A 12,505-nucleotide genomic window follows, 5' to 3' on the forward strand; every position below is an offset into this window, starting at 1 on the left:
ACTTTATCGATTCAACTTAGAAGTCATTATACTGTTTTTAAGGGTCCGAAATTTTACAAATAAAAATGTCTAAAGACATAGTAGGTTGCATGGGTACGTCAACAGACTTTTTAAGAAACAGAACACCCCTGTCTCTTAGCCACAACTTTTGTTTGAGCCGATCCATTTTTCATAAATTTCATTCGAGTTTCTTATGCATACTTTTATCAACTTGTTTTTCTTCGTATGTTTTAACAAGAATAGTCAACTAATATTAGCTCGTTTTTTACATTGCTTCCACAAGCATCTATCATGCTTAGTTTTTCTGAATTTGATTTCTTTGTATAGTTTAAATGCGTCTGTTATGCTTAGTTTTATCAACTCACTTTCTTCGTAATTTTCACGAACGTCTCTTATGCTTAGTTTTATCAACTCGCTTTCTTCGTAATTTTAACGAGCGTCTTTTATGCTTAGTTTTATCAACTCGCTTTCTTCGTAATTTTCACGAACGTCTTTTTTCCTTAGTTTTATCAACTCGCTTAGTTTTATCAACTCGCTTTCTCCGTAATTTTTACGAGCATCCCTTATGCTTAGTTTTATCAAATCGCTTTCTTTGTAACTTTTACAAACGTCTTGCGACCAATTGCTTCGGTACAACCTTATCATTTTTAGCGATAGAATTTATCGATAGAATTTTTTAACAATAAAACTTTATCGAGAAAGATTTTCCAATGATATATTTCATAGAACTTCCTTATCGATACAAAATAGCCTATCGATAAAGAATCTGTAGTTATCGATAAAATAAATCAAGCTATCGATAATTTTACTATCGATACACCTTTTCAACATATCTTAATCATATATGGCTCATATCGAAAGATTTTAAAATGCTAAACGTTATTGACGTCTCTTCAATTTTACCTTCTGAAAAAGATCGTACTTTTGAGGATTGAGTAGTTTTTTAGAACCAGACTTTTTTGGACCGGACTTTCGACCGCTCTAGACGCCGCTTGGAAGTCTCTTGCTCAAGAAGGGCCGCTAAAAGAGCGGCCTCAAGCGGACCTTTCAAAAATTCTCTCGCCCGCTTTGAGGCCGATTTTCATGAATGATGGGCCGCTAAAGATTTTACTTCGGCTGCTTTAAGACCGGGATTTTACCCGCTTTGGGCCGATCGGTCTTTTGTGTACTCCAAATCGCTTGAGGAGTCACATATACTTCCTAAAAGAATGCATTAATTTCCAAAAGACAAACGCTGTTTAATTGAAACTCCTTCAAAAGAATAACTTACAGTGATACAGTTGTCATAAGCATCTCTAACAACTTCATATTCAACTTCTTTCCATCCTTTCAGTGACTTGTCAACTAGACACTGTTTGGAATGTGCAAAAGCCGATGCTGCAAGCTTTTTGAGCTCATTGTCATTGGAAGCAAAACCAGATCCAAGTCCACCTAGTGCAAATGCTGCACGTAACAACACTGGATATCCTAGCCTGTTAGCTGCTGTGATAGCCTAAAAATATAATGAAAAGCATATGAAAACCAAGAGCATATTTCTATAGTAAGCAACTGAATTGAGCATGCTCAACTGGTGGCTTGGCTGTGGATCAGAGAGTGAGGATCATTGAATCAACTATATTTTTATAAGAAGGAGACTTTCTGAGAACCAAAAAATGCAACCTTTGAATTTTTTTATAAAGCAAACATAAGAAATTATGAATAACTATTTTTTCTATTTTTTTCAAAAGAAATTACTCACCTCATCCACAGTATAAGCCACTGAGCTTGGTGCAACTTTCTCACCAATCTCTCCCATCTTGTCTGAAAACATTTTCCTATCTTCTGTCCATTCAATCGATTTGGTAGGTGTACCAAGAACGGCAACATTGTATTTCTCTAAAATTCCCCTCTCTTTCAATAGCAGTCCACAGTTCAATGCTGTTTGTCCACCAAATGATAACAGAATGCCATCTGGTCTTTCTACTTCAATCACCTACAAAATTATAAAAAAATCATAATAATAGCAGTCTTCACAATATTTACAGCGTTTGTCAGGCTTTCTAATTTGGAAAATTCAATCACTCCTAAAAACTAAGTATTGCTAATTTAGACGTGTGATAAGGCGTGCTATCCACCGCTTTTTTTAGTAGTAAAGTCTAAATTTATGGTGTGTGGTTGATAGCATTCCTTAAAGGGGTTAGGTGTATGAAGGTGTGTGCCACGTCTCAAATGATTCATCCTGATTTGTAGTTCTTCTTGCATTAAATGCTGAATCAGGTACTAGAGTATTGGTTTGTATCAATTAAATACAATTCTACTACAAAATGTTTTGATAACATTGTTGGTGATCAGTGACTAAAAAGCTAAACATACAATGAAATAAGAACTGTAAATAACTGTGAAAAGCAATTCCATACCTTGCTTGTGAATTCAAAGTTAACAGGAAGGAAGTAAGTTTTATCTGCAAGTCCTTTGGAAGTTTGCACTGTAGCAATATTAGGATTGATCAAAACTGTGTGAATCTTCTCTTCTTTTAATGCTTTGATAGCTTGAGAGCCAGAATAATCAAATTCTCCAGCTTGACCAATAGATAAGCCACCAGATCCCAAAATCAAGACCTTCTTTGGTTTGACTGTAATAAAAATACAAAAAGAACATCTTGAAAAACTTAAGTAAAAATAGAAGGTAAAAGTTAACTAAATGATTCTTGCATACTTAGAATTTATTTAACCTAACTTTGAATAGACATGCTTCTTTCAAACGACCCCCTTTTTAATCAACCCCTTCTTTTTAAAAAGTCCCCTAAATAAATGCCACCTGAAGGGTGTATTTGAAGTCATACAGTATTCATAAAAAATTTAAAATTCTTACATGCTCTGGATCTTGTTTCTTCTGCTGGGTGGAAAGTCAACGTTTCTTTCAGCATGGTTCGTAAGCAGAGGTTAGAATCGATTTTCAGTTTGTTTACAATATCCACAAAAAAGCCAAACAAAAGCTCCAAATCTCTTGGTCCTCCTTGATGTTCAGGATGAAACTGAACTGAGAAGATTGGCTTTGTGTTGTGAACAATGCCTTCATTACTGCCATCATTCTCATTTGTAAACAAAACAGACCATTCTTTTGGTAAGCTGTCTGTGTCAATTGCAAAGCCATGATTTTGGCAAGTGATGAAGCAACGTTGAGTTTCCAAATGTGTTGCAGGTTGGTTATGTCCTCTGTTACCATATCTGATTAGAAAAAGGAATAGAATGGGGAGATAAGAAACAAACACAGTTAAAAAACTGAGTAGGATAATATAAGTAGGATAAGATAAGTGGGATGCTTACCACAAAAGATTCTTTAAATGTCATTTAATAGAATTTACAATTTATGCTCACCATTACAAGAAAAAATGACGAAAACCTTACTTCATTTTGTAGGACCCACATCCAGCAGCAAGAGATAAGATCTGATGACCCATGCAAATACCAAAGACTGGCACATCTGGCAATTCTGTAATGACTTTACGGAGGGTGTCAATTGAAACTTGACAAAGGCTAGGATCTCCAGGACCATTGCTCATAAACAGACCATCATATTCTAGAAGAGTAGCAAAAAACAAAAGTGAAATTAGAGATTGTTGAAGGTTACCTTATTACACTTATATAACTACTCAATAAGGATGCTACCCACTCAGCATTTTATGTTCGGCGCTGAACGTTTTTCTCATTCCACTGATCCAAAATAAAGGGGAGATATGCTGCACATTATTTCTTTCTTCTATTGTTGATATTTTTTGCACACAGTACAAGAGAGTTAAATGTCTCTTCTGATGGCTAATTAAAAAAGAATAATAGGGAAGCTGCACAGCTCAGCGAAAAAAGTTGAAAAGTTTCAACTCTTGTTGCGCTCAAAGCGACAGCCTTTGAAGGCTTGATTTATGTAATTTATGCAATAATTAAGCAGCGCACCTTGTTTTACGAACCATAAAATGCTGAGTGGGTAGCAACCTTTATTAAGGCAAATCCGTTACCCTCGCTTCAATTAAATTAAATTGTTTAACAAAAATGTGGTAATTTTTGAAAACCCTGCCTTTTGCGTTAATTGTTGCATTCATTTGATGATATCAGCCCTTCCCACTGAATGGGTCCTACTCCTTACAAAGTAGGAATTCCTTTTTTTTCAAGTTGGAGCGCTTAGCGTTGTCCAGACACCGCTGGTTCTGTGCAAGCGAGACACAGATACTATGATGCATAGTGGCGACACTCGAGCTAGGCGCAGAACGCGGTGAGTGACACCACACTACACACCACAATGTCTGACATATCACCCACACTCTTGTATCAGAGTAGTGGTACCCAATTCCCCTCACATGGTATGGGTTTACCTGGGCGAAGGTACGTCCATTTTCCAAGTGAACCGTAGTACTACAGTGGAATCGAACTTGGACCTCCCAGACGGGAGTTAAGAGCAATGACCACCACACCACTACGACATTCATTTTCCCCGCATTAAATACTTGGTTAGTTATATAATACGGAAGTGTAATACAGAAGTTGTAAAACATGAAAGATGTTTTTGTGAACAAATGAAAATTCAACTAATATTTAAATAAGAAAGTGAAAATAATTCTAAAAGACATTTTCTACCTCTTACCTTTGTTCTTTAACAATGTACTATAGTCATAATCCCATGGAACAACTAGAACCTGACAATCACAATCAATCAAACACCGGATCTGGTTGTATTTGATACCAAAGTCTACAGCAATCATCTTTATTTTACCCTTAGGATTGTAAAGTTTAGGTTCCTAGAAGCAAAAAAGGAAGGAATAATAATCTTATAAATCTGGAAGAACATATGTTTTAAAGGTTTTATTACCAAAAATAATTTGTTACTGTGTATAAGTTTTTCTATTTGATGAAAATGTTATTACATCAGTGAAGCTTGGTACTCACTTGTGCAAAAAATCACGTTTAAGTGCGTCTAAGTGCATCGGACACATTTTTGCTTTCTAGTGAGTACGTTCACTAACGCACTTAAGCGCACTTAGACACACATAAACGCCTTGATTTTGCTAGGCGCACTAAAACGTGAATATCAAAAGTTTTGAAAAGAAAAGGATATAGTACCTTGCAAGAGACTTCAGCAATCAAATTCCTTTTGTTTGGATCATCAAATGGAACACTTGCTTCATCCTCTCCATCCAAAACAATCTATAGCAATGACAATAATAACTTGGAAAATCAAAAAAGGAGAACAACTAAACTTAACTTTTTAGCCACAATGATAAAAGGTTATTGAATATGAAAAGCAAAAAATTAAATCTGAAATTGTTCAATCAGGGACAATACTTTCCAAATTCTATCGAAAGTGTGGAAAAGAATCTCTTTGAAGAATTTTAATTTTTACACACATTGCACCACGACACAAGCTGCAGTACAACACAACAACTAATCACTGCAATGTTGGACCACAAGCATTGGAAGTCTTGAATTCATGATGTCCGCCGCAGAAGTATGTAATTTTTACCTTTCCTAACATTGTTCCATTTTCTCTCAACTTCTTTGTTAATGCTCTGGTATCAATACCTTCAAAATAAAGCAAACTTTCAGTGTTTAGTAAGACAATTTAAAAAGGTGTGCCTTTTGAAATCAATATCTAAGCCATAATCATGATTGAAGATAGGCCCATCATCCTCTTTTGTTTATGTTTGCTTTTTCAGAACTTTGGTTCTTTGAGCACTCAATACACTCTGTTGCTTAGTGTTTTGAGCACTCTAGTGACAAAAGCAGTCTATGCTCACTTACCCAAGCCGCACGGAGTCCTGGGAAGGACAAAATGTGTGTCTGTGGATAGATGTTTGCTCTTTCATAATTTTTTTTAGAAAAGGAGTAACAGATTTTCATTGGAAATCTTATTCCACTTTCTTTATCTTATCTCTGCTGATTTTGTTGAAGGTGACACAAAGCTTCCGAAAATTGAAACCTTTGAGGTTTGTAATACTAAAAAATCTTAATTTCAAATATCAAGAACTAAACTTACCAGTAATTCCAGGTATTTTGTGTTCCTTCAGCCACTCTGAAAGTGATTTGGTTGCCAACCAATGGCTGTAGTCCTCAGTCAAGTCTCCTACAATCATACCATTGTTCCAAATCTTTTCAGATTCAAAAAATTTGAGCATGCCATGTTCATCACGAGAATCGTTTGGTATACCATAATTACCAATCAGTGGATACGTCAATACCAAGATTTGACTGTTGTATGAAGGATCTGTCAATGATTCTGGGTAACCAACCATACCAGTTTGGAAGACTAATAAAACAAATATGAATTGAAATTACACTACTTTGAAAAAAGGCTGTCCAAACCAGTTGAAAAGGAAAATCATAACTAGAAGAGTAAAAAACTTATTCCTTTTATGCTTTTGTTACAATCCAGCTCTTCATTTAAAAATTATATTTAAGTTTTTTGCAACAGCGTCAGCAAAAATTAAACATAAAGTTTATCAAGCTTACCAACTTCTCCTGCAATACTTCTTTCATCACCAAAAATTTGACCATGATATTTGGTGCCATCATCAAGAATAAGTGTCGCCATTTCGGTTTTCTATACAAAACAATGGTAAACAAATTAGGTCAGCAAAAACCCTAGGCTGAAAAAATCTTTTGAAAATAAATCTCTAGTCATTACATTCATATTGATATGATATTTGAATACCATTAAATAAAAGATTGCAATCTGAAAAATCTTTTCAATAATATTATTTAAGATTTTAAAGGGTTTGCTAAAATGAGGACCAGTATTATACAAGTAAATCAGGGATCGGATTAAAGTATGGCATTTTGCGATTTCACAATGAAATCACAAAAAAAATTACAATGGAAAACGGGATTGATAATGTCAGATCTTGTGACCATAGTGTGCAGAGGGGTCCAGCCCCCAGGATTTTTCAGGGGGAAGAGGCAAAGGAAAATAGCCCCAGGCTAAATTCTAGAAACATAGCCCCCACCTTCACAAAGCAAAATATCAAAGAAATTTTGCATGGAAATTCTCAATAAATTGATTGCGCTGCAAGGAAAAATCTTTTTTCAAGAGGGATAAAACCTTCCCCACAGCATAGATTTTTAACATAATTTAAAATATCTTCAACCTATCAGCTCTGCCCCTGGTTCTATTACACAACACTCAGCCTCCCCTAGCAAGCTAGCCCCCAGTATTTTTTGAAAAATACAGCCCCCAATCAAGCAAAAATAGTTTAGCCCCCCCCCCTAAGCTCAAGGGGGGGGGGTGCATTCTATGATTGTGGATCTTGAAATTGACGAAGACTTACTGATGCTCTCTTTCGAACTGTACAATATTTTCTTACTGTAGCTTTTTAACTTTCTTGGTAGAAAAGCTTTTATTTTTTGTAAACTTTTGTCTGGCAAAGTCAAATTTGTTGGACTTTTTGTCTTCCCTTTTATCTAAAAAATACTCTTACTAAGACAGGGTTATATATCTAAAACTTCAAACTTGACCTTTAATTTTGCCCAGCTAAAGTATTACGGTAGCCTTCTGCGTCCATCCGTCCGTACATCCTACAAATCTTTTTGGGGTGGAAATAATTGCCTGAGGTTAACTTTTGGGTGCCTTTGTCTAAACACCAATAATAATATAAGGTTGTTTAATTTGTAGGCACTTTCGAAAAGTTTCAATACATAATTGGTAAAACTATTTATGTATAATTTTATCTTTCTTACAAATAATACAAAACTAAACTTTTCTGTGGTAAGATTTTTCGCGCATTTTCCCCTCTCTTTAATCTTGAGAGAAATGAAGACATTCTATTGTTTTCGAATGTTTACCATATGATATATGATATATGATTCTTTCTTCTGTTATTTTCTGAAGTTTTGGAAATTATGATTCTAAAAATTTCTTTGGCTGAGCCTCAAGGTATGCTTAGCATATGCTTATAAACGTTATGCTTATAAAACAAAATGAGTGTACTGAAGTCACTTGAATACCAAGGAGAAAACTTGAATCCTAGTTATGAAAAAAGAACATTCAAATCTGTGAATGCTCATTAGGGGAACAACTGAGATCTGTGTACTAAAAGTTCAAAAAATGGCTATTGTTATCTTGATAACGTTTGAAGCGTCATTATTAGACCAGAAGAATTCAAAGTTAATTTAGTCGATTGCTCTATCCTAATTAATCTTGTTTATCTTTATATAGCAAAATGATAATTCTTTACCAATACATGTTCTTTTACTGTTTTTTGCTGAGATAAGGGTGTTTCATACAGAAAGTTCCAGACTTTTAGTCTGGAAAGCCAAATTGTTAATTTTTTCCTAAAAATGCCAAAAATATTCTAGACATTTCATCCATTAGGAAGGTTTTCAGTTTTAAAACAGAAGTTGTTGGAAAATTCTAATGTCAAGATAAAAGTTTCCAATCTCCGGGAAGTTTTTTAGACTTCATTAAGGACTATTTCCTTCAAATTCCATATTTTTCCAGACAGGTACACCAATTCCAGACTGTTTTAGAATAGAAAAATTGGAAAATCCATTTACTGTATGAAAGTCACTCTGAGCTGGATGACACATGCCAGTGTCCATAATGGTTGTGTCTAACCGATATGATCATTTCAGATCAACTTTTCCTAATCATTGTTTACTTACTTTTATTGAAAAGAAATACTTCTCTGGGTAATCTTTGTCCAACTTTTTCGCTATTTTACCAATGCCGATTTGAAAATAGGAAAAATGTTAACAAAAATTAAAAATGAGCAAGAAATCATTGATAAATTTAAACCCACACCAAACTGTCCAGTAAAAACAGTGGTAAAAGTTTTCTTAATTTGATAACAGATATTCATGGCTGGTGCTTCAGAGAATCCAGACGGTGTCAAACTTCAAAGAAAAATCGCAATCGAACGAATCGAACGTAATCAAACAAGATCAAATAATTGCGATTCGATTATGGAACGCAGTCGAATCTCAATCGAATGAAATCGTATCTCAATGGAACGCAATCAAATCTCAATCAAACGCAATCGAATCTCAATCGAATGGCCTCTTGGGTAATATTCTATTGTGTTCGATTGCGTTTGAGTAACGTTTGATTGGTTCGATTGATTGTAAATTACCTTCGATTGATCTTCGATTATGTTTGGGCGGATCTTTAAAAATTGTTTGGTTCCCGTCATTTCGACTTTACAAAGTGGATCGGTCGGTCAGTCGGTCGGTCGGTCAAAAATATTTTTTTGTACATACATACCATCTTTGTTCATTGTAGGTACCTGCATTGTAAGTTTGACTCTAACTTCAGAGTAAAAATCAGGGTCGGTCGGATGACGGGAACCAAACAATTTTTAGAGATCCGCCTTGATTACGATTGTGTTTGATAAGTTTGATTGCGATGAAATTAAATTTAATCACTCCTTTCTAAGAGCTTTTTTAGCCTGGATGGCTGAGCGCGTAATATGGTACGAGAGTGAATAAAATTGAATACAATTGAATCAATCGAATGTAATCGAACAAAATCGTTGCAATCAAACTGCAAATCCTGGGTACTGTAATATTTGATTGCGTTCGACAATCAAATCGGCGTTTGATTAATTCGATTGACACCGTCTGGGAGAATCCATTTTCTATTTAGGCTAATTTCTTTATTTTTTGAGCTTTTCTCAAAAATACTATTATTCAAAAAAAAATTGCCAAAATTAGTCCTCACAATTTTTTTTGAATAACAGGATTTTATAGAAAATGAAAAAATTAGCACAAAGAGAAGATAGATTCACAAAATTTTGTCCACATGAAAATTTTAATCTTAAATTTGTCAAGAAAAACTATAATTTTCAAGTCTAATTCCACAAAATTTTCAAATATTGAAGCTTATCTGCTATAAAACTTGACAACGCTTGACTTTGAATCAAGAACGGGGTTGCAAGTTGACAAACAAGGTCTCTAAAAATCATGTGCATTTTGTAGACCAATTCAAAAAAGTACTATTTTTTTCTGTAGAGAGTTAGCATGTCTTGGATAATAGAAGACTTCAGAAGTAAGCACATGTCTGTGTTCTACATTTCTGACTGGGGAAATAAATATTCTGCATTGTAGGTAGTGAGGTCTGTTAGCACCAAAATACTTCAGATGGTGATTAAAGCATGAAATTTGGCACAGATGATCCTTAGAGGGTCTAAAACTTAATTTTAAACAGTAACACCAAATTTTGCCACCCGGCCACCTGTCAGATGACGTCATCAATTGGCTTAGCAAAAATTTATTTTTTTGAAAATATTTAAAATCTGATGGTATCAGCGGAAAGAGCATGAAATGCTGATGAAAATCGAGGTATAAAACATGCCTTCAAAATCTTCCTATCAAAAGTTATGAAGGCTTAAAGTTTTGTGATGACGTCATCGCAAGCCTTTCCAGGCAAAACCTAAAATCCCGTAATAACGGAACTAGTTGACCAAATTTAGTGTCTTATACATGAATCCATGTCAAAATTTGAAGTTCCATCTGATGCTTGGGTCAAAAAAAATTGGAAGGCTTAAAACAGCAAAAAAAAATTAGTTGGTTGTACACTGTGCTCCTGATTTAAAGCTTTTAATTCAATTTGAACATCGGACAACATCTATAACTTTTGATAGGAAGATTTTCAAGGCATGTTTTATACCTCAATTTTTATCAGCATTTCATGCTCTTTCCGCTGGAACCATCAGATTTTGAATATTTTCAAAAAAATAATTTTTTGCCCAGCCACCTGATGACGTCATCTGGCAGGGTGAAAACTAGTTTCAATCAGCAATTCCGCCCCTTCAATTTTTTTCGTTCTTTCTAGTCCGTGGTAATTTTCCGGGGTCAGGATTCGATTATTGTCAGTTAGTTAGGGTCAGGGTTGCTAGTAACGGCTTGTCACTGTGCCGGGTGCATACTCGGCGCCTTGGGCCCCGCAGGGTTGCTAGTAACGGCTCGAATTTCAGTCAGGTTTAAAAAAGGGGTACTTTTACCCATATTATAATAACATTACCCCCGTCTTTTGCCAGTTCGGTATAATATGTTATGAATTGCGTGATTTTGCTGTGCGACGATAGTGCAAGTGGTAAGGCGTCGGGTTTGGAAACCAAGGTTGCTTGCATTTGGTGGTTCGAACCGAGGTGTGGGAGTATAGTTTCAGAATTAGCAAAATAGCGTCAAATAGTCAAATTCAGAAAAACTAAGTCCAGAAATCAGAAAAAACAAAGTAAGAGTTAGGAAATAGAGAAAAAGAGGAGAAGGGCGGAATTGGCCAGACGGTGTCAATCGAACGAATCGAACGCCGAATCAATCGAACGCAATTGAACGCAATCGAATAATTGAAATTCGATTGTCGAACGCAATCGAATCGCAATCGAATATTACCCAGGATTTACTGTTCGATTACTTTGATTACTTTCGATTGTATTCAATTACGTTAGATTGTATTCGATTGTATTAGATTTTATTCGCTTTGGTATGGTACTTAAGCACTCTGCCGCCCACGCTAAAAAGCTCTAACAGAGTGATCCAATTTGATTTAATCGCAAAATCAAACTCATCGCACATAATCGTAATCGAACATTAATCCAATATAATTGACAATCAATCGAACCGATCGAACATAGTCAACTATCAATCGAACATTACTCGAACGCAATCGAACACAATCGAATATTACCCAGGAATCGGCCGTTCGATTAAGATTCGATTACGTTCGACAATCGAATTGCAATTATATTGCATTCGATTACTACGTTCGATTGGTTCGATTGCGATTTTTGTTCGAAGTTGTTGGATTGACACCGTCTGGAATTGGTGATTAAAACTAGATCTTTCCATCTGGCAGGTGGCCAGGTGGCAAAATTTGGTGTTACTGTTTAAAATTAAGTTTTAGACCCTCTAAGGATCATCTGTGCCAAATTTCATACTTTAATCACCATCTGAAGTATTCTTACGTTTTTATGTGCTACCTGACCTCACTATTGTTTTTGTAAGAATGCAAGGCTGTCTGGCTGTATTTTAAGGAAAATGACATGGAAAGCATGGTATAGTAAATAGTAACCCCTGAAGTTTTTAACATAACAGTTTTTACTTTAATAAATTATTCATAATTTTAACGCGAAAAGAACCACAAGAGACAAAGAGAAATAATAGAAAACTTACCCTTCTGAGCAAGTCAGTTTTGAGGATGATAGGTGAAATGTACTTATCAGCTGATATGTGACCAAGTCAAGTCATCAGATCAGGTGACAGTACCAAATTTTACAACATGCTTTTGAGGTCGGAGAAAAAAATTAGCACGTGCTGTTATGTATATTTTGCGGACCGATATTTACCAAGAGGCTTGGCTGGCTCCTACTGATAAAATAATCATTCTGCAAAATAGCGATGGCATTAGAAACCAAATCAAAACAAACCACTTCCCCGATTTAATTGGCGCGAAAATTAAATCGGTGATAATTGGGCTCACGGGTTAACCGGAATCATACGATAATTATGACCCAATTACGACAAATTCAAAAGTTTTCAAGGATATA

The 12,505-nt window shown here is 35.2% G+C and overlaps 1 pseudogene across 1 annotated transcript in view; it reads right to left on the reverse strand.

Annotated features, from left to right (window-relative positions):
- The window catches only part of LOC136801835 (multifunctional protein CAD-like), a 52,596-nt pseudogene extending 40,316 nt beyond the window's left edge, over nt 1–12,280 (reverse strand). Inside the window, exons 1-11 of the transcript XR_010845919.1 lie at nt 12,132–12,280; nt 6,477–6,567; nt 6,004–6,273; nt 5,491–5,549; nt 5,091–5,174; nt 4,615–4,768; nt 3,387–3,558; nt 2,851–3,206; nt 2,397–2,611; nt 1,739–1,972; nt 1,271–1,492 (exon numbers count right to left, since the gene is read on the reverse strand). The product of XR_010845919.1 is annotated as a multifunctional protein CAD-like (transcript). The remainder of the gene's footprint in view (nt 1–1,270; nt 1,493–1,738; nt 1,973–2,396; nt 2,612–2,850; nt 3,207–3,386; nt 3,559–4,614; nt 4,769–5,090; nt 5,175–5,490; nt 5,550–6,003; nt 6,274–6,476; nt 6,568–12,131) is intronic.
- Nucleotides 12,281–12,505: the final 225 nt, after the last annotated feature.

This window comes from Clytia hemisphaerica, unplaced genomic scaffold (assembly GCF_902728285.1).
Source record: "Clytia hemisphaerica strain Z4C2 unplaced genomic scaffold, Clytia hemisphaerica genome assembly, whole genome shotgun sequence".
Classification (NCBI taxonomy): Eukaryota; Metazoa; Cnidaria; class Hydrozoa; order Leptothecata; family Clytiidae; genus Clytia; species Clytia hemisphaerica.